A 22890-nucleotide genomic window follows, 5' to 3' on the forward strand; every position below is an offset into this window, starting at 1 on the left:
TTGTGACCACGACTTTCTTGTAGGAAAGCTTTTGCTGGTACAATTCAACAAACAAATGCAGTTTGCTATGTTTGTATGTGCCTGCACACATGTGTAGCTGTTTGAGGACACATCTCTCCTGCCTGCTGAGGAATGATCTCTGCGGCCGTGTGTATACGCACAGAGCTTGCTGCTAGCAGCAGATCTCTCTGCTTTGCGTAAATGGCTCTGTCCTGCGGACAAAAGCTTTGTTCTGGGAAGTTTCAGGATGTTGCAATGCAGCACAGTAACAACCTGAAGTTCAGTGGATTTGTTACATGGTTTTGATTGGCTCTGGCTTTGTTTAAAAAAAAAAAAAAAAAAAAGACTATTTTTATATCAGTTTCAGGTTGCCAGCCTTTCTTGGGCAAACTTTACAGATTGTTGAGTCATGAACTAAACCTTTAGTAAACTGTCCTGTCTTTTTACGTTTTATTCATCTTTCCTAACTCCGCAGCTCAGGTCAGTGGATATTTGTCCCCCTGTACAGTGACTCTGCACAGCACCGATGTATCCTGTGCAGCCTTGGGGAGCTTGGGAATCTGCAGAGGATGGCAAAGGCCCCCTCGGGTGCAGATGTATTTGGCTGTGTGTGAATCAGGAGGAGACAAAGGTAATGTCCTGACCAGGGTTGGAAAGCTTCACTCAGTAAATCAAATGCAAGTTTGTCTCAGTCCAATGAGTTGTAATCCCAGATCATTTGTTCTTTAAATTGGCAGCAGGAATCGACGTGCAAATAAGTGCTCCCAACACTGTACCAAGCACTACTCTGACAGGTAGAGTTGTGGCTTTTGCACCAGCTCTCACCACTTCTGAGATTTCAGATCATGAAAGAGCATTGCCACCCTTTTTATGTAGTCCTATGAAATGAATGAGAAGTATTGAAAAGAGATCCAAGAGGCATAGTAGTATTAATGCCATGAGAGTAGAGCTTATAACTCTTCTCAGGTTTGATATTCTTTAGATAAATTCACCCTTTTAAAATACTAGACTTCATTTTTTCTGTTCAGGGTCAGTTACTCCAGACGCTCCCTTTTGCGACACGAGTCACTTCGCTATGTTGGCAGGCATTCGCTCCCCACTCTCACCTCAAAAGTCAAGCATTAAAATTGTGGAGATTATCTACGTCAAATAAAAAGTTTAAACAGAGTTCAGCAGCTCCTCAAGGGTGGTGTTGTAGGTTTATTTTTTTCCCCTAGCTCCTAGTACGAGCCTGTTGCTCTCATCTTATGACATGCGCTTGAGGATCTGCAGGTTTTCAGGCTCGGTTCAGAGCTGTTTCCGCTTCTCTCTGTACTTCCCTAATCTGAATTCCTCACTGTGTGCATGTTGTAAGAGTTTCTTTGTGTGTCAGTCTACACAGAAGCCAGATCCCGAGAAGCAGTAAAAACTTCTCCTTTAAAAATGCGTTTCCTCTTACAATCTCCTGCCCCTGCTGCGTGATCGGGTGGCTGGCAAATGAGCGATTCTGCTCTTGTCTTGTCTGATTTCCTGGAAGAGGCTGGCTGAAGTGGCCGTGGGGAAGAGGATGGGAGGGACTGTCCCGCAAAAAAAGCTGGTGGCAGATGAGCGTTAGCTGAGAAGAAAGAGTTCTTGGACCTAGTTTAATTCCTCCAGCCTTCCTGGGAAAGGGAGGAGAACAAATGCGGCACTCCAACGCTGCGCTGTTCCAGCTGCCTTCTGCTGTTCCAGATAGGCACCAGCTCAACGTTTCCATGTTGAGCAACAAAGATGCTCCAGGCTGGCCCCAACACATCTGTATGCTTTAGCTTATACCGTGGTTTCTTGCTCTTCTTTCCACTGTGTTTTAGTTGTGGCTCATGTTGCCTAGAGCTGTAATCACCTCCTTAGGCTACGCTGCGAGAAGAGAAGCGGCCACCCAGATGTTTCGGCAGCAGAGAAAGGCAAGGTGGGGCACTTGGAGACAGAGGAGGGGACTTGAAAGATGAGCACACAACCGGGTGTTTCTGATAAACTGATTGGCAGCGAAGTAATTAGCACTGGCACACTGTCATCGCTGAGTATTGATGCAATTCACTTGGCTCAGGCTTTCAGGGTTTTCTGCCCTAGTCTCGGTTGTAGAAACCCCACTGGTGAGCTGTAGATTGCTATGGTGGAGGAGAATTGGTGTGATAAATCGTGTGGCTGCCCTGCCATGATAGATGTAGCTGGAGGACGAAGACAGACAAGTGGAGAATTTCTGAGTATTGATAAAGGCAAATCCTGGCAATCAAAACCCCGTAGGGAAATGAGCTCTGTGGGAAAAGGCTTTGCATTTTCTGCTAATGGGGCAGAAGCAGTTGATGGTGCTGTATGCAGAATTAAGCCCTGAGAGGTGAGGCAGTGACATGAGTGCTTTGCTGGAAATATGCAGCAGTGGCCTTAGCAGTGCCTGAAGGAGTTAACTGAGAAATGGGCTCTGTCTGTCTGGAGAGATTTGCAGTTGGCTCCGTGGTCAAGTGCAGAGAACCCCAAAGAAATAAACAAGGAATGGAAGGAAAAAAAAAAGTTAGTGTTGTTGTTGTTGTTGTTACGATTTTATATATTTATTTATTTATTTTTAAATCACATAGAGTTATAAAGGAAGGCAAGTGACTGATCACATTTGCAGTGGCTGTTCTAAATTTAGAAGTGTTTGTGCATTTATGTTGTGGCCAGAAGGCGAGGACAAAGAATTGGGGGAAATAAAGGGCATTGGAAGTCCTCTGTGGAAAATGGGTAAGATAGGGAGGGGATGTGTGATAAAAGAAGTGGGAAGCTGAGGGCGTTTGTGAAGTCTAGATACCAACTGAGGAGCTACTTTAAGAAAGAAAGAAAGAAAGAAAGAAAGTGCTGCTGCAAACAATGCAGGGAAAGAAAAGGGCAAAACCAGCAATTGTGAAAGAAGAAGATGAGAGTAGAATATGGCCTGAATAAAACAGGAGGATGGAAGGCAACAAAAGCATGTGAATTGGTATGTTTTTTACATTTTGTTCTCTATTTTACTGTATTTCCATGGCACCAGGTAAGGTCTGACTGCTTACTCCTCTCTGCGCCCTATGTTGGATGCAAATGTGCAGGACTTTTTTTGACAACTGCCCGGCCTGCAGTACAACAGGGGTTACTTTGACCTCGATGAATATTTGCAACACCTCACTGTCCTTGGCAGGCTGGTGAGGATGTGAGCAGCTCCGTCCTCAGTGCTGGGGATAAACTTTTCACCAGCTTTTCAGGAATTCAGGGAGTGGTTCCTAAAGCCTATTGCAGATCTGTGCTTCTCTCCCTAAATGCATCCTAACCCTTCCATCACGCGGGGCATGGTGTTGAGAGGCCAGTGTCCGATGCTGTAGCAAAAACAAGTGAGTTTAATCACCATTTTGAGAATTTGGTGTTCTTCAAAGTTTGGGCTGTTAGGCCTTGTTGGTGGCAGGAGCAGTGTACCTAGGACAAAGAAGTAAGGAAGGAACATCCTTGTTCAGCTCATCAGCTGTTCCCTGAGAAAACACGAGGGCTTGTGGTGGAAGCTCTGCGGTCGTGTCATAAGCAAGAGCAAAGGACAGTGGAGAAGGAGTTAAGGACAAACATTTGCCAGACCTGAGTATGGCTGCACGTGCAAGTTAGCAGCAGTGATGGCCCGTTACGTGTTAAGAGGTCGGTACGTGAAGGAAGGGTTTTGTGCTGGTTTGTGCAGTTTTGCATCCTGGAGGGTGGAATCACATCGGTTTTGTTTTTCTTGAATTTTGCTTCTGAGACTCAAAACTTCACTGTTTCTGCTAGGCAAGCAGGAGCGAAGGGTGAGGATGAAAACCATCACATTTTCTAAGTGAGGGGAAAAAATGGTTTTCCTGGAATACTTCCCGCATCTGTCTTCTCTCACGTCAGTAAAACCACCTAACCCATTTTGCCTAAAAGAGACTTAATTTATCTGTAGTGTCTGTAACTGAATTGTTGAAGATACAGCCACAGTAACTTAAATTGCAGATTGAAGATATTTTCTATGGAGATCTGTGGCTATTATAAATAGATTTGTATCTCATATGTTGTACATTACTATGTAACAGGTAGGTTTCTCCCAGGTTCATCACAGTAGAGCTGAGATGTCCTTAAAGCTTTGCACAGCTGGGGTGATGCTCTCCTGCCACTCAGAAGGGGATTTCTGCTTGCGTAATTTTGGTGCAGTCTGAGGGGGTTAAGCACATGATTCAACTTTCCATGTATCAGCTTCAGGGGAGAGTTTAGGATCTGTCATATCGTACTCTCAGTTTTAGAAATGATTATTCAAGGAGGTTGCCTGGAACTTAACAAGAGGAGCTAAATTAGGAAGGAGTGAATGTAATTCGGTACGCAGGTGGGAGGAGGAAGAGCATCACCTGTCAGCCCCCACCCAAGGCATGCAAAGGCCCAGAGAATCTGTTTGCAACTCATCACCTAGGGAAGTGGTTGTCACCACTTTCACATAACTCAGAACTTGCCATCAGAAACGTCCTCCTTGACAGTATGTTTCCTCTAATTAGTCATCTTCCATGGGGCTCGGCAGTAATCCATGGAAAGCCCAAACTTCTGAGGACTGCAACTAGAGAACCGCTGATGTAAGACAGCTTGATGGTGCCTCTGGTGACATCAGTCTGTGTTTTGTCATCTCTCTTCTTCCCTTTGTTTGTCAGGAAGGGGCTTGAACCTGAGGGCAGTTGGTGGTGTGTTGCAGCGTGGTCACTGTAGTCGTCACCCTTCTGGGTCAAAGGCAGCACAGGTTTGTCCAGAGACAGTGCTGGGGGGATGTCAGCACCAGCTCGTGTCCCCTCCCTGGCGTGTTCTGACCTCCTCAGGTGTCTCAGGAGCATGGATTTTTGCCAGTCACTCTCCACTGGGGTGGGGTGGGAGAATGGGCTTTGTGGTTATTCCTACTGGATAAATGCGACCTAGCTGTGGGCCAACTTGAGGCTCCCAGTCCTCTTCATTTCCACCTCCCTGGCCACTACAAACAGAGAAGGGGCTGCCACCAAACAGACCATGGAGTTCAGGGATGTGGAGCGTAGGACAGACCGCCTGTTGGATAGTGCGCATGCTTGATGGCCTGTTTTTACAGACCGTGGCACAGGGTGTGTAGTACACGAAGTTCCAGCATGTTGAGGTTTCCAGATAAACTAAGCTGATAAGCCATGCCAGCAGTTTTTTTTGGCTCCCATGGAAAAGGCAGCATTGCACATGACTGGCAGCTTCTGCCTGGCTATTTAAAGCAGCCCATGAGTAGCCCCAGGTAAGTTGTCTGTAAAATTGTAAGCGTTGCTGGGATTCTTCTGCAGAGATCAGCGGGAGTAACTCCCTGGACGTGCCTGACTCGTCAGGGGCTCAGGAGGAGCAGCAGTGTGTGCTGGGAACATCGTAACCTCCAGATCTTAATGGCTGCTGCTTTTTCCTCCTGCATTTAATAAATACATAGATTTTAAGAAGCTGTTGAGAAGGATGTGGAGTGACGCTGAAAGCCTTCTCTTCTCCAAGAGCCCCTTTGAACGTATTTAAATGTCAGTAAACATTTTTCATTACTACTGTCATACTTGGTTTAAGATCACGAAGGTGAAAGTCCATAGTAAACTTTCTCTGCTACCCAAATATGCTTCTTTGACCTTATGAAAACCAAATAAACACACTCTATAGTGACTTTGGGGACAGGCCAGGAAAAACTCTGTAAATGGAGCAAGATCATCACCTTCCCTCGCAGTGCACAAGAGTGAAGGAAAAACGTGTGCTGTCGGAGCAGGGAAACCCATTTAGTTTGTTTGCTTTCTTTCAACTCCCAATTTTCATCCACCATGGGCCATGTTTTCTAGCTGTCATTTTTCAGTCAGGTACTCCGGGAGCTTCCTTCTGAAAATCCTGTCTGCAGCCAAATGCTGTGCTGGTGAGAAGCCGGACCGCGGGCCGTGTTCTTTCTCCATCACCTTGGCACGGTTTTCCTGAAGCAGGAGGAATTGCATGGGATTCGCTGAGAAAAGGATTTGGTCCCAGGCAGGCAAGGCTCACACTACGGATGTCTGTTCCCTAGAAGTAAATTTGGTAGCGAGGTGTGTGGTGGGACGGAGGTGCAGCAGCTTTGAGTGGCATTAGGAGCCAGGCTGGCTGCCTGTGGATGCTCAAGAAAGCCGTGACGTGGAAAGGAGGACACTGCCACAAGCGTGGTGGCACGAGCACGCAGCCTTCATACAGCCACCACGCGGGGAGCTGGTAACGGAGCTCGCTCCTGGCCAGCAGCTGGCATTCGGCTCAGCCTGGTTTAGACCTCGGTCTTATGGCAAACCTCCCTCCGAGTGGGATTTCCGCTGGTGTTCCTGGTACGATGTGTGCTGAAGCTTGGAAGGGGGTTTCGGTGTGATGCCCAGGCATTGCTGCCACCCCTCGCAGAATCACTCTCCAGTTCGGGAGCCAGGATTTCTGGACAGAAAGCCGAGGAGCCGGGAGGCAGTGAGGGTCAGGGGAGCTGCTGCCGTCAGCTGCCCGTGCAAACGGGCCACAGCGGGGCTCACCCCACATTCCCGTGCTCTCCAGCGCTTAAAAACGAGGTAAAAACAAATCCTGCTGGGATCCACGTGGGAAACGAAAGCAGAGCGTCAGGAGTGCTGATGGCTCTGCGCGGCGCGGCCTCTTCCCCGCCGTCCTCCTTCCTCCCCCTCCTCTGCCTCCCGGCCCCGCCGAGCGAGCGGAGGCCCCGGCGGTTCTAGGAAGAGCTCGAGCCGAGTCAGCAGCCGCCAGTTCTGGGAAGCGCGGCCCCGGGCCCCGCGGGACGCTTCAGGGAATTCTGGCTGCCATTCCAAGGATGGCAAAAGAGCTCGTCCAGTGTCCTGGGGCTCCCCAGCGGCAGGGGGCAAAAGTTTGGAGTCGCGCCACGGGGCTGGGAAGATTACCAGAGGCAGAAGGGCCCTGAAGATTTATGCCCCGCTCCCAAACTGTACTACAGTATGTTGTTTGGCTTCTTGGGGGAGCGAGAGAAAGAATTTGCTACACAGGAGATACCAGGGGTGACCACAGGAATTTAAAAAAGGAATATGGAGTTAAAAGGTCAAAATGTCCCGCCATCAGTCATCGTCTCCTTGGTGGAGTGGGAGAGGGTGCCAGCAGCTCAGACGGCGATTTCAAGACCCCGTAACCTCCCACAACCACATGACCTTGAATAAATGAAACGAGGAGCCATAAATCAAGGTTGAGCTTGGCTCGTGCTGCTGTCCCACACTTTCTGCTGCCTGGTGCCATTGCTCCCGGCGGTCATTGCCTGTCCCGGGCTCAGACGTGCTCCTTGTTCCCTCCTAAAGCAGGAGCCAACAGGAACTTTTCTCCCAAGCCCTGCAAGGAAAATGCTCAGCGTGACACTGACAGATTAATGTTATTTTTGCTACCCATTTACAAGATAAAATTATTCCAACCACTGCTGGCAGCCTGGGAGGAGTGAATTTCTCCCAGCACCGGCCTATTTTAGCACGTCTTTGCCATGCGGTTACTGAGTCGCTCTGGCTTGGCATCCAATTAGCAGAGGTTTGAGGGGAGGAAATTTTGAAACTGGATATTGGCTTCCAAGATACTTTTAGAAGTCACTGCAGCGATGTTGCAGGCTGCAGATAGTGCCTGCTTTTTCTATTTTTGCCGATGGCACGCGCGGAGGGCTGGCTTTCCTGGAAGAGGAGGTGTAAGGCTCGGCGCGTTCGAAGCAGGAGGCAGGCGGTCCCATTTCCTGCCCTCCTCCTGGGCCAGACCAGATGGGTCCCTTAGGCCTTGACATCATCAGTGCCGTGAATTTTATTGGGGTGTTAGCATTCTGCACATTATTTCGAGGCTAGTCCTATTCTGAAAAGTCCTGTAAACTCTGTTCAAACTCTGACCCCGAGTTTCCTGGCCCTTTTTTTTTGACTTGAGCTGATACAGCTCTGGCACGTTGTGCTCCAGCCAGCAAGTGCAGTGCGTCGTCTTCTGGGGCTGTTCCTTGAAGGCCATCAGCTTTTCCCTGTACGTAATAGCAGGTTGTTTCTTTGCTTCCACATTTCACGCCTTTCTAAAGTATCAGCACCCAAACCTCTTTTTTTCCCAGGTACTTACTGTGATTCTGCTTCTCGGTTTGATGAGATTTTGCGATACTGCTTTTGTACCTCCCTCTTTTCCATTGTTTGTTTTTTCCTGTGCATTTTTTCCACTGTGGAGAAAATTCCATAAAACGGCAGGTAACAAAATCTTTTCAGCTTGTGTATGCCCTTGGTTTGGGAAGGAGCACTTGCTGGTTTTCAGGAGCAGCAGGGGAGGCAGCTGTTCTTGCTCCTCACTTAAAAACCTTAATAGATTCACAGGATTATGCTGCTGAAGTAGCTCTTCCATCAAAGCCATAGCAACTTCCTTGCTGGCTTTCATTTTCTTTGTCTGTGAGATGTATTTGGTTTCTATGAACAACTAATTAAAATGCATAAGAGTAGCTCTTTATTAAGGTTTTATTACCATTTAATTTGCTATTTAGTTTTTGGTAGGAGATCAAAAGGCTTAGCTCTTTCCTAGAAAGCTAACAAAAGGGCTGCAGTGCCGTGCCAGGCTAATCTCCCTCTAATAACTTCATGTGCTCTGGGCAGACACGACAGAGCTCCTCGCTGTCGGGGGCACACGAGAGGAGGGTGCGATGCGGCTGTGTGGGGGCAGCCAAATTGGGACCCAGGAGCCTCCTGGTGCAGCCGACTGCACCGAGAGCATCCTTAGAGCATCCTTCCTGCCCGTGGCATGGAGGGGGTCCTGCACGTTTCTTTCTCACCTGAAGCATCTAAAGTCCTGAATTCAAGCCCTCCACAGCCCATCCTCCATCGACTCATCCCGTGTGCACTGATTCCTCCCTCTTGTGCTTGTATACCAGAAGGATGAGCTCAGCAGAGAGCGATTTCTTGTCACAGCTTCTTTACGGTCTCCTGAGTCTCTGCTGGTGCGTGGTTGATGCAGACTCTGCTGCAAATGAGAGTGCACACGCTTAGCAGCCATCTTTCAAAGACTGCCTGTAGACTCTTCACCTGGAACCTTCCTTTCTCTTCTAGCAGGCTCTTTTTTTGTTGTTGTTGTTTTGTTTTGTTTTCTTCCAGTGGTAAGCCTAAAGGGATGGGGGGAGCAGCGTATTTGGGTCATCGGTAGATACCCGGCTTTAATGGAGTTATTCCCTGGCCTTTTAGGGTGCCCTCACTGTGCCTGAACATAGCTAGAACACAGTAAGTCACCTTTTCTTTCATGACTCCGTTTCTCCTTCCTTCACCAAATAGTCTCCTTTTCGATGAAGGCACGTGTGTAAGATAACACTGGACTCCTTGATTTTGTGACTTGTTGCTTTGCTACAGCAAAGAGACAGGATGGAGCTGAGGGAAGCCAAGAAATTCCACACCAAGTAAATATGTATTTATCTTTATTGTTTCTCTCTTTCCACTACTCTCACTGGCGCAAATAAGTGCAGGTGCCACGTGATATTATTACATTATTAGTGAAATGCAATGTCAGCTGCTGCTGCTTAGGTGGCTTGAACCCACATTTTAGATGTTACCTCCAAGGTACAGGTGGTGGTGTTTTAAAAAACTGAATGCTTCTTGTTGCTGTTGCAGATGAGCGGTAGAGAGGTAGAACAGTTCACTTGTTGTTTGAGGGATTCTGGGTCAGCCCATTGTTACATTTCGTAGAACCACTGAATGGCTTGGGTTGGAAGGGACCTTAAAGATCATCTAGTTCCCAGCCACTGCCACCGTGTGATCTAGCCACACGCTACATCAGGTTGTCCAGGGCCTCATCCAACCTGGATGGTTTACTATTTACTTTCCTTTTAGGAAAGTTTGCACACAACTTATTTACTATATGCATCTCCCAGAAGTGAAACAAGATTTAACTTTTCTGGCTGGCAGCTTTCAAACAACCTGTGCTATGGTCCCTCAGAGAAACTATCAATGAGTTAACTTGCCATGAATTTGGTACCTAATCTGAAGGTGCAGGGAGATGATGAGCTTGCTTTTCTAATGGGAAATTGGTATCCTAAATCAAATGGATCCTACCCCTCCCTAGACACACACATTTTGCTGTAATACTTTCTTTATCCTGTTAATGGAAAAAAAAAAAAAAAAAAAAAAACTCTTCCAGATGTTAAATGCATAGTTATTTCCTGCTTGAGAGCTTGCGAGGTCCTTTGCAAGTGATAAGCAATTCCGGGGATTGAGAAACTGAGCATGGCTGCATCCTCTGCAGCTTGCACTGTCTATCCGTGGCACTTGGGCTAACTGAATTATGCCACATGCTCTTTTGGCTCCTAGTGTACAGCAGCTTTTGCCCTTCCTCCTTCTGGGCGTTCTCTGTGCCATGTTGTCATGCCAAGAGTTGCAGTGGAAAATCCTGCTTGCTGGACTCCCTGCAACCTGCAGGCAGACAGCGGGCGCTGGTGCAGCAGGGAGCTTGGAGCAGCTGGACAGAAACGGGGATAGTTGCAGCGTAATGTCTAAACCCGTGCCTGTCTCTTTGCAGTGACCTAAGAGCAGTGCAGAAGGCATGAGGATCCCCATTTCTTTAGCCATAGGAAACGTCTCTCCGATCTGAAATTAGCAGGATCATTAGAAGAGGCTTTTCCTTGCAAACTGCCTCTCAGGTGGGGCTTGTGTAGATTTCTTGCTCAGCAGCGGATGGGAAGCTTCCAAAGGCATTCTCAGCACCATCTGGTTGCAACATGGTCTTGTGACAATGTATTTATTCCCTCCTGCATCTCTCTCCCTCTTTGTTTGCCTTCTCATTTGTTAGTTTTTTCTCCTGCTGCATGAGACTATCTGGGAGGAGACTGGAGGGAATGCAGAGAGGTGGGAGTTTTAGGAGCAGCGCAACATCCTAGAGTAACGCGTTAGCAGTTGTCCTTATTGGTGCTTCGCAGTCTGAAGGGCAAGTTTGAGCAGCTCGAAGGCTGTGAAAACCATCCGTGAAAACAGTGAATCACGGTGGGAATGTCCAGACGGGCTGGCACAGGCCCCCCTTACCCCACAGCTGGTGGTGCAGGACGCAGGCGGCAGGAGGGCCTCGTGCTGCTCCAATGACTGGCAGCTGTCGTTGTCCTGCACTTTGGCCACAACAACCCCATGCAGGGCTACAGGCTGGGGGCAGAGTGGCTGGAAAGCTGTGCAGAGGAACAGGATCTGGGGGTGCTGGCTGATGCTCACCTGGACACGAGCCAGCAGTGTGCCCAGGTGGCCAAGAAGGCCAACGGCATCCTGGCTGTGTCAGGAGTAGTGCAGCCAGCACACCAGGGAGGTGATCGTCCCCCTGGGCTCTGCTCTGGTGAGGCCGCCCCTTGAGTGCTGGGTTCAGCTTTGGGCCCCTCACTCCCAGAAGGACATCGAGGCCCTGGAGCGTGGCCAGAGCAGGGCCACGAAGCTGCTGCAGGGCCTGGGACACAAGTCCTATGGAAAAGAGGAGGCTCAGGGCAGACCTCATTGCTCTCTACAGCTCCCTGAAAGGAAGGTGTGGGGAGCTGGGGGTCGGCCTCTTCTCACAGGTACCCAGTGATAGGACCAGAGGGAATGGCCTCAAGTTGTGCCAGGGGAGGTTCAGGTTGGAGATGAGGAGACATTTCTGCTCAGAAAGAGCAGTCAGACATTGGTACGGGTTGCCCAGGGAGGTGGAGTCACCGTCCCTGGGGGTGTTTAAGGAGAGGTTGGGCATGGTGCTTGGGGACGTGGTTTAGTGGGTGACACTGGTGGTAGGGTGGTGGTTGGACCAGATGATCCTGGAGGTCTTTTCCAATCCCAGTGATTCTGTGATTCTGTCTGTACCATGCTCTCCTTCCCTGCTCCTGGGGCTTCCCAGAGAGAGCAGACACATCTGCAGTGGGCTGTCTGTAGTGATTCCTGCTCAGAAATATTTGGCTTTTTTTTCTAGCTGTGACTGCTGGAAGCATTCGATAGAATTGGTGAACCAGCAGTTAAACCCACTTGAATGTGAATTTACTCCCATAAATGGAAGGTATCAGGGAGACCTTGGAGATCTCAACCCCGTTCATCTCTTGACTTAGTGATTGTTGGCCTTTCGCGTTGTGCCTGCTTCACTTTGCACAGGATCAGAGATCATCTGTTCAAATGGGAGAGAGAGATGCACTTAGAGGCAAAGAGCCCAAGGCAATAGACTGTAAAAATGTGAGCAACTGTGTTTGCATCCTGTCTGGCCCAGGTTCATGGATAATCCCTTTCATTTCCCTGAATTACCTGGGAACACTTCCTTACTCCCAGTGCCAAACTGCAGTTTGGGGGTGCTGCTTAATAATGAATTGCTGCCTTTGTTTTGTGGGATGGAGATGTATGAAGTAACTCCTATATATCCCTTAGTGACTTGGGCATCAAGATGTAGATTAAGGATAAGTTAACCGTGATAAAATTAACAGCCATGCTGAATTTGGCACATTTTCATAAAGCCTTTAGGAAACCTCAGATGAAAACCCTGTAGAAAGCCAATCTCTGTAAATAACTGTGGTATGTCACCATTCTTCTATATCTTGCCATTGCTTTCAGAGTTACAGCGTGTATGAGGTTTCAAAGCTTGCTTCCTGCTGCTCCATCTTGATGTAAGCAGGATGTACAGCAGTGAGCGATCTCTGCTCTTCCCAAAGTCCAGAGATATGTTCACAGACAGTGACAGGTCACTGCAGAGATGCTGAAGCCAGAGCCGGTCTGTGTCCGTTCTGTACGTGGCCGTAGCTCTGCCTGGGAGCAGCGCAGCTCTCTGCTGGACCCCATCCTCCTGAGCTTGCAAGATCCTGGCCAGCGCTGGAGCCTGGGTGAGTGCCTTCCCCAGCCTGCTCTGCTGCCTTCGTAGATATCGCCGTGCTTCCACCTCCTCCCCTGATTAGGTGGGAGTGGAAATAGTGGAGGGATCATCTTGTGCATCCCCTCAGGCTTTGTAGGTAACCAAGTGTAACTCTCCCATCCTTGCAGCGCTCTGTGACCTTGTAAACCCTGGGGCTCCGTGGTGCAGCAGGAAGAGGGGTTGCTGTGTGAGTTGCACATGCTCTCCGTGCGTCCGTGGCCTTACATCTACCCCCATAGAGTGCTAATCACTGCTAATGGGTCTGCGTCGTGGAGAGCGATTCCTGTCACGTGGTGAATTCTGAGTCATTTTTTGCCCCGCAGCTCACGCTGAAAGGTGAGTAAAACTGCCGTCCTGCTGCGTCTGCAGGCCTTGATCCGCAACCCAAGGCAAGGGCTGACAAGGCGTGAGGTGCAGGCGTGGCTCTTGATGTCTTGTCCAGACACCAGGGAAATTTCATCAGCAGCGTCGTCTGGTTCCCTGAACGACATTTCCAGCTGATCCTGCGCCTAGCACCTTCCCCCTGGGTTTTCAGTGTTTCACAGAATTTGCCCATAGAGCAAAGGTGTTTTTTTGTTTTTGTTTCCATTTTTCTTTTCCTTTTAATAAAACATGCTCAATTAGCTTCCTTAGAAAAACCTCCCTCGGCCCTCTGATTGGGTGCCTGGCAGAGGAGGGACTGCTGTCAGCATGTCTGAGTTCCTGGAAGAGCTGAAGTGCAATAAAAATGACCCCAGGGAGCAATGGGCTTTCCGCAGAAACCGACAGGCTGGGGGAGGGCTGACTGAGACTGGATGGTTTTAAGAGTTCCTTTCCTTTCTGCAGCCTCACTGAGACATGGAGGGAGGGAGGGAGGGAGGGCGCTGCACACAGCTTTGACCACATCATTCAGCAGTAGGGTCTTCGTGCTTCTGCGGCATCGTGCTTGGCGAGGGCACCGTGCCATCCTGCGCGTTTCTGTGTGCCGCAGGGCACCCTGCAGGTGCCGTCAATGTCTGTGTTATTTCTGGAGCCCCAAATGCTCAACAGAGGACGTATCCACGCCTTACATAATAGATTTTTATCTCTACATCATGCTCCCAGTTGTATGATGTTTTCTTTCACTATTTTACTTGTAGTGCCTCCCTGCTTTTAAGGAAACAAACCTTGACTTGCAGATTTCGTAGCTGCAATTTGGTCTGTTCCTCAACTTGCACCTCAGTGCTGATCTGGTGACAGGGCCCATTATTATCTTTCCGGATCATTGTTATCCTGCAAACACTCTGGTATTTGCAGAGCTGCTTCAAGCCTGTATCTTCTTTTGTCTGAACCAAATGTCTTCAGCCTAGAGTTTGAGGGCATTCAGGGAAGAAGGGAACAGGCGTCTGCAGTCCTTACAGCAGGGGCCTAAAGGAATTAAGATCCAATGAAAAATCTGCCTATGATGCAATCTGGAAATAAAACAGCAGTGAAAATGAAAGATCTAGAAGTTTCTTTCCACCCTAGCTTGCTTGCCTCTGAGTGCAAAGAAGAGTTTCCTCTGGGTGTGCAGCCCAGGACGTGAGCACGCAGGGGAAGGTGCTCCTGCTTCAGCGCTCTCAAGCTGAAACCAACGTACAGGGAAATGTCTGCACCTGCTTTGCATGAGAGCAGGGCATGGTCGCCACGTGCAGGGCAGCAGGAAGGCAACAAACTCCTGGAGCCTACAGCTTCAGCCCCCTGGAGCTCAGGAGCGGGTCTGTATCAAGAAATCTGCGCCCTAAGGCAGCATGTGGATTCACGGTGTGCTCGCTGCTGTCCGTATCTTCCACGGAGGCTGTGGCTGCTGTGCGGCACTGGTGCTCTGCAGCTCACAGTCAGTTTGATGTAACATAATGACTCGCTGGAATAATTTAATTGCCCCATGCCTGAAACCGAGACCAGAACCGTGAGGGACCTGGGTTCTGCTGCGCTCCTGCAAGTGCTGCCAGACTCTGAGCATGCCGAGCTATTGCCCTGGAACAAAAACAAGAAGAAGATCAAGTCCAAAATACAGAACCTCAGTTACAAAATATTCCTGCACCTTTCAAAGGAGGAAAAAAAATACTTTTTCAAGTGGAGCAGATTGAGCACAATTAAAACATTCTCCTCCCAAGCTCCTTTGGTCTGCCGCAACAAGCTCTGGAGACTCAAAGAAAGTATACACATAACAAAGGTACTTGACATTTAACAGCTCAGGGAAGTGAAACTAATCAGATATGTTGTATGAAGACAGCAGGAGGGAAATGCTCTTTTGTAGCTGGTTTCTTTCCAAACAAATCATCTTAGTCATCTTCTGTCGAGCAAACACAGGGTGGAATACGTGTTTGCCCTAAGAAGGGTGTAGCTAGGATGTTAATCGTAACAGAATCCAACTTTCCATGAAAAGCTCATTAGCAGACGAGAGGCGTCAGGCCTGCTTGGGTATTGTAAAGTTTCACTGCACCTGCTGCACCCGGCTGAGCTCCCAAAGAGCAGTTGTGATCCACTGCGAACCCACAGGGGTGCGGCCAGCGGACAAGAGGTCTCCCCTGAGCATTTTTCAGCTGGGAGGGAAAGGAGCAAGGGAAGACCTCTGTGGTTATGAGCCCAAGAGACGGCTTCGCTTCCTGAGCTTGTAAAGCCAGGCTTAGCAACGTGTTTTTTTCCTCTGCGTGGGGATTCACAGCTGCTTTCCCCAGGGACGAGAGAAAGGATTGAGCTGAGCCCCTCGTGCACTCTCTGAGCCGCGCTGGTGGATTTGTCCCTTCCTGGCCTGCCGGGCAGAGAGGAGCTCAGGCCACCGCCAAGCCCGTTGTGCCTGGGTCTGCGGCCGCGCTGCAGCGGGAGCCAGCACTCGCCTTTGTACAGAATGGCTTTGGGCCTGCCTTTCCCCACGCTGAGGTCACTTGCGTCGCTTTGTCCTCACGGCGGCGGCGCCGGACACCGGCCCCTTTGTGTGCTGGTTTCTCCAGAACTGTTTTGGAGGTTGTTTATCAACTGCGCCGTAGGAGACCCTTCAGGCTTGGGTAGAGCCGCACTCATTTGGACGATGGGCGTTTTGCCCACTGCTCGTAAAGGACGCTCCCGGCCAGAAGTGAGGCTGGGGCTCTGCAGGAGGCTTCCAGCTGAGGCTTTTGGTCCAAGCTCCTGCTGCAGGAAGGATGGGGGGACGCCTGACCCACGCCGTCCTCCCCAGGCCACCCCTGGGCACCCTTTACCCTGTGCCGTGGCGTGAAATCCACTGACCCGACCTGGAGCGCCATCATAGCCCTGCATCGTCTCTGGGGGCAAAGGATAGATCGGAGCACATCTCTGTCTCACGGGGTTTGGGATAAAGTGCAGGGGATTACTTTTAGCTTAAGATAGCACTGGGAGCTGCCTGATAACCAGAATAACTGGTTTAAATGAACACAGCTATGGTCTGTCTGTTTTGAATTTGATGCTGAAGAAATGACCTACTTTCTGCAGGGAGAGCTGTCATTTTAAAGCAAATGTTAAATTGTTACTTGGTAACTGTGTAGGTTTTGAAGTGCCTTTAATCGTCCCACTCCGTCCTCAGCTGCTGAGTTTTGTAGCTCCCTTTGTGTGTCTCGAGGTCAGGCTAGTCGCCGCTGATAGTTCTGTATCACTCAGATATTTTCTGATGATGTGGAAACAGATCACCAGTGCTGGGAGCAGAAAGAAGGAATGACACGAAAATGCAGCTCATCCAGACACTTCTATCAAGTACCACGGAGGAGATACACATTCAGCCCTCGTGTCCTCAGCCTTTTGGTTTCTGTCTCCCCGCAGGATGCTTGAGGCAGCCGCAGAGAGGACACGCAGAGCCCTGACATCTCTCTGCCCCAGAAGAACAAAGGAGAAAATGTTTCTTATTTGCCCATTTTTGTTCTGTTCCCTGGAGGTGCACATTGTTCAGCTGAGAGAAACTGCAGCTGCTCTACAGCTGTAAAAAAAAACAACACGAGTTGCTAGAATTCATCATGTCAATAATCAAATTTCATTTTATTTTAAATCCAGAGACTTTTCTGTGCAGATTGCTGATGTCTTTTCATTTTGCTCTTCTGACTTTATTGCTTTGATTGTGCAGGTTTGCTAGTGTGCCCGTACCCCTATGCTTTCTTTGTTGCTGTTAGAGTAACACAGCCACCATTCTTTTTAGAGTACAGAGCAAGCTAGGAAGTTTGTGTCTGCGGAGAAAGGCTTCAAAACACGTTTCTTGTTGGTTGTTAACTGAACCAGGACAGAAGAGATCCCTGCCAACACCTCAGCATACATTAATGACCCTAAGGTTTCGAAACTGGGCATGGAAGATGAACCTACATGAACAGTATGTGATTGCTGGGGTTCTGTCACCCCCACCCCTATGGACAGATGCAATTTTGGGGTGCCTTCTATAAAGAGCTGGGCTCTTTCTTTGGCAATGGTTCCAACTGGCTTGCATGCCTTAGTGCCAGAGATGGTAAAGGGCCTGCTTCATTCCCCTTTTCCTCTGGTTTATGCCACAACATAAAAATCTCATTTAACTCCAGCTCTCTTTGTGTCAAAATACCATCTCTACAAGGCAAAAGGTACGTGAAAAAATCAATGTTTCCTGGCATAATTTGGAGTGCTTCTTCTGCAGGCTTTAATAAGCAACTCCATCCAAAACAGCTCTGCTGCAGTGATTGTAGCAGCCATAGTAGTGCTTGAGGGCAAGTGTAAAATAAATCAATTCCTTTATACTTTGTTTTCCTGAGATATTGTCTTTTGAGGTGCCCACCTTAGAAAGCAAACATACTGGAACAGCAAGGCACTGGACTTATTTAGATCTGTGGTTGGTCAAGGTAAACCCTGTGAGGAGTGTTGACCTCAGCTGGCTACGTCATCTCGTATTTGTTGGGTCATCACATGAGATAGCTGGCTACCTAGAATCAACCAGTGTCACGTAACATTTTTCATGAAATAATTTGTTTTGTCAATAACTTCAGATAGAGTTTTGAGAGCTTTCAGCTTCTGCTCCTGGAAGAATTAATGATGCTGGGTATAGGGCTCACTGTAGGATGTTTATTATTTACTGTAAGCCTTCGGGGTTTTAGTTCCACCTAAGTAATAGGCAGAAGAGGGATGCTAGTTGCTGCTGCTGTGGGAGTGGGAAGAGAGAATTAAGAAACAGCCTCTTTGACAGGTACCTCTTTTCCTTGCCCCAAGAACAAGAAGATGATGTTTTGGCTCACAGGAAACCAGTTGTCTTTGGTTTGAGGAGCTCGTTGACAGCAGTGTTGCTCTTCCATTAGCTAATGCCTGAAGAAGAACTGTGGCAGATCGGTAGAGTGATAACAGGACAAAAGGAAAATACAAATAAACTACACATTTAACATTCAGAATGCCTGCTCATTGCCTCCTGCCAATGGGGTAAGAAGCATAAGCAAGATAATGTATTTATTTTTATTGTTTGTTACTCAAGTAGGTCTGGATTGATAACGTGGGGCAGGGGTTGTCTGCTATAGTGGACCATCTCCCTCTGAAGTCACCTCTCTTCCCTTCCGAAATGGAAAGGCGCATTTCCCCTAGTTGTGACAGACCCTCCCTTTGAAACCACGATTGTTGTTTGTATGAAGAAGTCATGCCAGCATGATGTTCAAGGCATATTTTCTGTCAAAAGCTGCTAACATATTCAACGTTCAGAAACAAACAGGAGCCAGCATGTGACATTTCCACTGGCTACGCAGCTCCGCGCCATGCAAGGGACTTGTGACACTAATGCGAGCTGTTTTGTTTTCAGCTGCGTGCCAGATTTGCACCGTTCTGTGCGCTACATGCTCGCCTCACCACGTAAGACAGGCTGTGCTATACAGGCAGGCAGGAGCGAGCTGAGGGACGTGGCAACAAACAGCCTTCACCTGCTGCCCCGAGCAGGAGGGCAGAGCTGCGTCCCTGCCAGGCCCACGGGGACACGCCTGCCCGAGCCCAGAGCCGAGCTGCGGGTTGTGGGCAGCCTGCGGGTGCCCCAGGAGCTCAGCCAGCAGATGGTGAGGATGAAGAGAGGTGAGCAGAACTAGCAGGCAGTGGGAGAAGCAGCAAGGCAGTCCGGTTTGTGTCATCTACGTGGTCTAGCTGGAAAGTGAAAAACGCAGCTATTCGCTTTGTACCAATCATTGACTCCTGCAGCAAAGTGTTTCCCCACTAAATAATGACCAAACTCTTCCTCCCTGCTAGCTTGCAGTATCCGGAGCGCTGAGGTGTTACGACATTTGCATGCTCTTGCTTGGAACAGCTGTTTGTGCATCCCCCTGAGTCAGCAGCCTGGCAGGTCACAGCAACCCCGTTCCTCGCTCCCGAGGATTTGATCAGCAGGAAAAGGTTCTGCATGCACAGGGAAGCCTTCAGTCTGTATTCTAGGAATGGAATGAGCCAGGCAGAGGCCCCATATTGGCCCCATATGCGGTCTGCTCAGCCCCCAGCTGACCCAGCAGTTCTGCGGGGCTACGTGGCACAAGTTTTTCCCAAAATGTTGCCCAGCACCTCTCAGCCAAGATTCTTTCGTAGCACAGGGTTGGGGCGAAAGGAATTAAAGAAGGGTGAATTGCAAAGAATCTTAGAAGAATTTAAATAGTATTCCAAAACCAAAGGCTTAGAAGTGGAGGAGGCATTTTCAGAACGTTGCAGAGATTTTCAACAAAGTTCCCTGGAAATACTGTTAAGTAGTGTTTTAGGCTTTTTCAGAATTACATTTTAATCTTAAAGTGCCTTTTTTGACTACTTAACCATTTCAGACAAGTGCAAACACATAGCATGTGCACTGTACAACATGTTTCTTCATATTTACAGGCTTGGAGGTAGTGTTTTGAACTCTGCCTCTGGAGTGTTTGGCAATGACTGCTATGACATTTGCATGATGGGAAGAGTTGTTGCCAAGTTGGGTAACTCTGACAAGTATAAACACAGCTCTGCCTTCTGTAAACTAGATTTCAAACCATATTGCTGTTCCGAGGAAGAGAAAGTCCTGACATTAAAGCATATGCAGTCTTTCTGATCAGCTATTAAATCTTTCCTTTGCTGGCTCACGATGAGTGCGCCTGTAAAGAGCAAACAGCCAGAAATGGTGGGGTGGGGTGGGGTGGCATGGCATGGCATGGGCACGGGCACATCTGGAGCTTAGCACTGTGTCTTGCTGTCTCTTTGTCACAAACATGACCCAGAGCTGTTGTTTTTAGGAGCTGTCATCACTGAAAGCTCGGTGTTAGCCGCTGTGAAATGAATTTGCTGAGATCAGTCAGGATTTGCCTGGTTTTCCATGGGCCGATGGTTGCATCCCAAACTGGCATTGCCAACGTACCGACTGGTGTAGTTGTAGTTGGAGGTGAATTCAAGAGAAGCCACCATGTATTTGTACAATGAGCTTGCTTTCTGCTTTCAGTGAAGAAATGCCCAGGCTGGGATTTATGCTGGTGGGGCGGTGTGAAGGAAGGCTTTTCTTGTATGACAAGCTGCGCTTCAGCCTTTTCGTTTTCTGTACAATACTTTCTTCTAATGCCCAATTCACGTCAGAATTCCACCAAGGATAAAATCCTTACTTGTAAAGCCTGGAATATCAAGTGGACCAAATTCAGCCCTGAAGTAACTGAGCTCCCATCACACTCAATGGGAAGTGAACCTGGGTTGAGCCCGTTTTGTTTTGCAGGTTTCTCAGGCAGGGCTGTGTCAGCGTGAGCAGCGCTGCTCCAACAGCTGCAATCAGGAAAGCTGCAGTACCTTCCAGAGCAAGGCAATCACATGATGGAGTTACGCAGGCTGCCAGGCTGGAGTCCAAGAAACTCAAGTCCTGGCTGAGCTCCGCCACCAATTTTTGGTTGACCAGCTCATCCTCTGTCCTTCCATCTGGCATATTTATATCAGAAGTTTTTGTGAAATACCAAGTCTCTGATTATATGTTTGGACATTCGAATGCTGCAGTAGTCAGTATTACTTGAAGTTCTCATTGTTACTGTAGTTGCATGGGGTACAAGAAAGCAAATGCCTTTCCTCTATAGATAAAGTGCTCTCAAATAACCATTTTTACAACTGCCATCATGTTCATGTTTGCAACTCAAATTGAAGCTGCTGCAATGTGCAGTTATACCACAGTTAGGAAGTAATGTCACTTCAGGGAAAAACCTTGCCAGTAAGGGCTGAGAAAGAGGAGCAAAAAGGGTGAGAGTAGTTCCTGATCCCAAAAGGAAAACCCTTTTCTGCAAAGCTAGAAAGGTCTGTGGGACTGGAAGCAGTTCTGACTGCATCCTTTACTCTGCTGGGGCAGGCTGCTTTCTTTGGTAGCTGTTTTTTTCTGTGCTTAAGCTTCTGAGATGGTGATTGTGTAGGGATGCAAGACCAGCTCCATGTGGTGCTGACCTGGAGCCCAGCAGCCCTTCCCCAGCTGTGACCAATACTGGGTGATTAAAAGGAAATCGTGAGGATTAGGCCACCAGTGGTTTGCAGTAAAATCTCCTTTTTCATCAAGTCTCATCTTCATCTTTAATGAAGTTCTGAGGTTTTGTTGTATTCCTTTCTCTTTCCTAATCAAAAAGCCCTCCAAATTATTACATGAGCTGTTATTATGTAAAATCCAAACCATGGTTTCCTTATAGGGACCTTTTCATAGTTTCCTTTTGAAGTTTATTGCCCAGGCTAATGGTGAAACTGTTAGAATGATTTTTCTTCTGTTGGGTGTATATTTTGCCTGCCAATAACCTCCTTGGAACAATATAATATTTTTTCAAAGAAATAAACAAAAACCTAATTCTTGCTAAAATTCTGAGCAGTATGTTTGTATACGCTCATCAATCTACGTGATGCCACCGGTGAAAGCCTCTAAGCTAATTTTATTCCTTGGCCCAGTTTGTCATTTTTCTTCAGGCTTGTTTTTTGATGTATAGCGGAGGTGACGACGGATGTCTGATTGATGTTGCAGCACTACGCCTGCTCCCAAAGGCCACTCTCCTTATTTGCTGGCACAGCGCATAGCACAAGCCACGCGATCGCCGTGCTCCACAGCAAGCCGAGTGGAAGATCGAAACGGGGCTCACATGAAACAGCATCAGCCTCCCTGCATTCCTGCTCCCCCACACTCTGGCACAGGTGCTTATTAAAATATATATATATGTAGGCAGGGCTGGGTGTGGGCAGAAAATTGACATGTCTCAAAGGAAATGAGTCTGAGTCTCAATGCGTTATCAATGCACTTAACAATGGTGCAGCCCTCTCCTTGCTGTCATGCCGTTAGGCAAGGCTGGTAGGACCGGGTTCTCCAGTCCTCCCTCTTAGAAATTCAATACTAGGCTGCTGCAAACCCAAAAAGCCAAAAGGATGAATATTTCTGCCCAAGGACAGGGCAGATCTCTTGAAGTAATGTCTCCTTTTTACCTTTGGCTAGATTATTTCATATGGAGCTGCCTAGTCGTGTGATTTTTTTCTTTCATTTTCATATGGATGACGGGAGGGGTTCACTGAAAACGAGACGTCGGTGTTGTGACGATACTGCTGGGACTGAGTGAGCTGGAAGATGTTGCCTGGCATCCAGAGTTGCAGCTTTACCAGCGAGTGCTGCACCCCATGCTGCAGACCCTCCGATGGCCATAGGGGTGGGGATGAGGACACTGCATTTCCACAAGGATTGCAAGTGTTTCAGCAGCCGTTTGGGAGAGGCAGACGAGGGCTGTGACTAAGTGGCTTTTGACAGATTTGAACATGAAAAAATGATTGGGCAGGGCAGAAGAGCCATACAGACATTGTCCGGTTAATTTTCATTATAATTCTTGTAATTTTGTAGATAACAGATGAGCCTGACAATGGAATTTGGACTGGAAGTGCCTTGTATCAGTTTGACTGGTTTAAAGCACCTGACCATGTCTGTCGTAAGAGAATGACTTACACTGCTGATTCACTTTGGTTTTCTGCTGCTTCATCTGGCCTGTATGAAGGGAAGTTGTGCTCTTGGGAGGATCTCAGGAGAGGAACAGGATTCAGTACATTTGAGAGGCTAGGAACATGTGCATGTGAGCGGCTTATTTTTCCCTTGCATGTGTTGCTGATTCAGAAAGCTGATTATTTCAGAGAGCAAACGTTACCATA

General features: G+C 48.3%; 1 protein-coding gene across 2 annotated transcripts in view; it reads left to right on the top strand.

The window, feature by feature from the left end:
• Positions 1–22890, top strand: part of MAPKAPK3 (MAPK activated protein kinase 3) — a 107810-nt gene that overhangs the window by 16509 nt on the left and 68411 nt on the right. Inside the window, exon 1 of one of the 2 annotated variants that reach the window (XM_084292498.1) lies at positions 2847–2971. The exons of the other annotated variant lie outside the window; for it this stretch is intronic. The gene's annotated coding sequence lies outside the window, so the exon portion shown is untranslated. Of the gene's footprint in view, positions 1–2846; positions 2972–22890 lie in introns of those variants that run through there. 2 annotated transcript variants of the gene reach the window in all.

The sequence above is a fragment of the Netta rufina genome (genome assembly GCF_964035555.1).
Source record: "Netta rufina genome assembly, chromosome: 10".
Taxonomy (NCBI): Eukaryota; Metazoa; Chordata; class Aves; order Anseriformes; family Anatidae; genus Netta; species Netta rufina.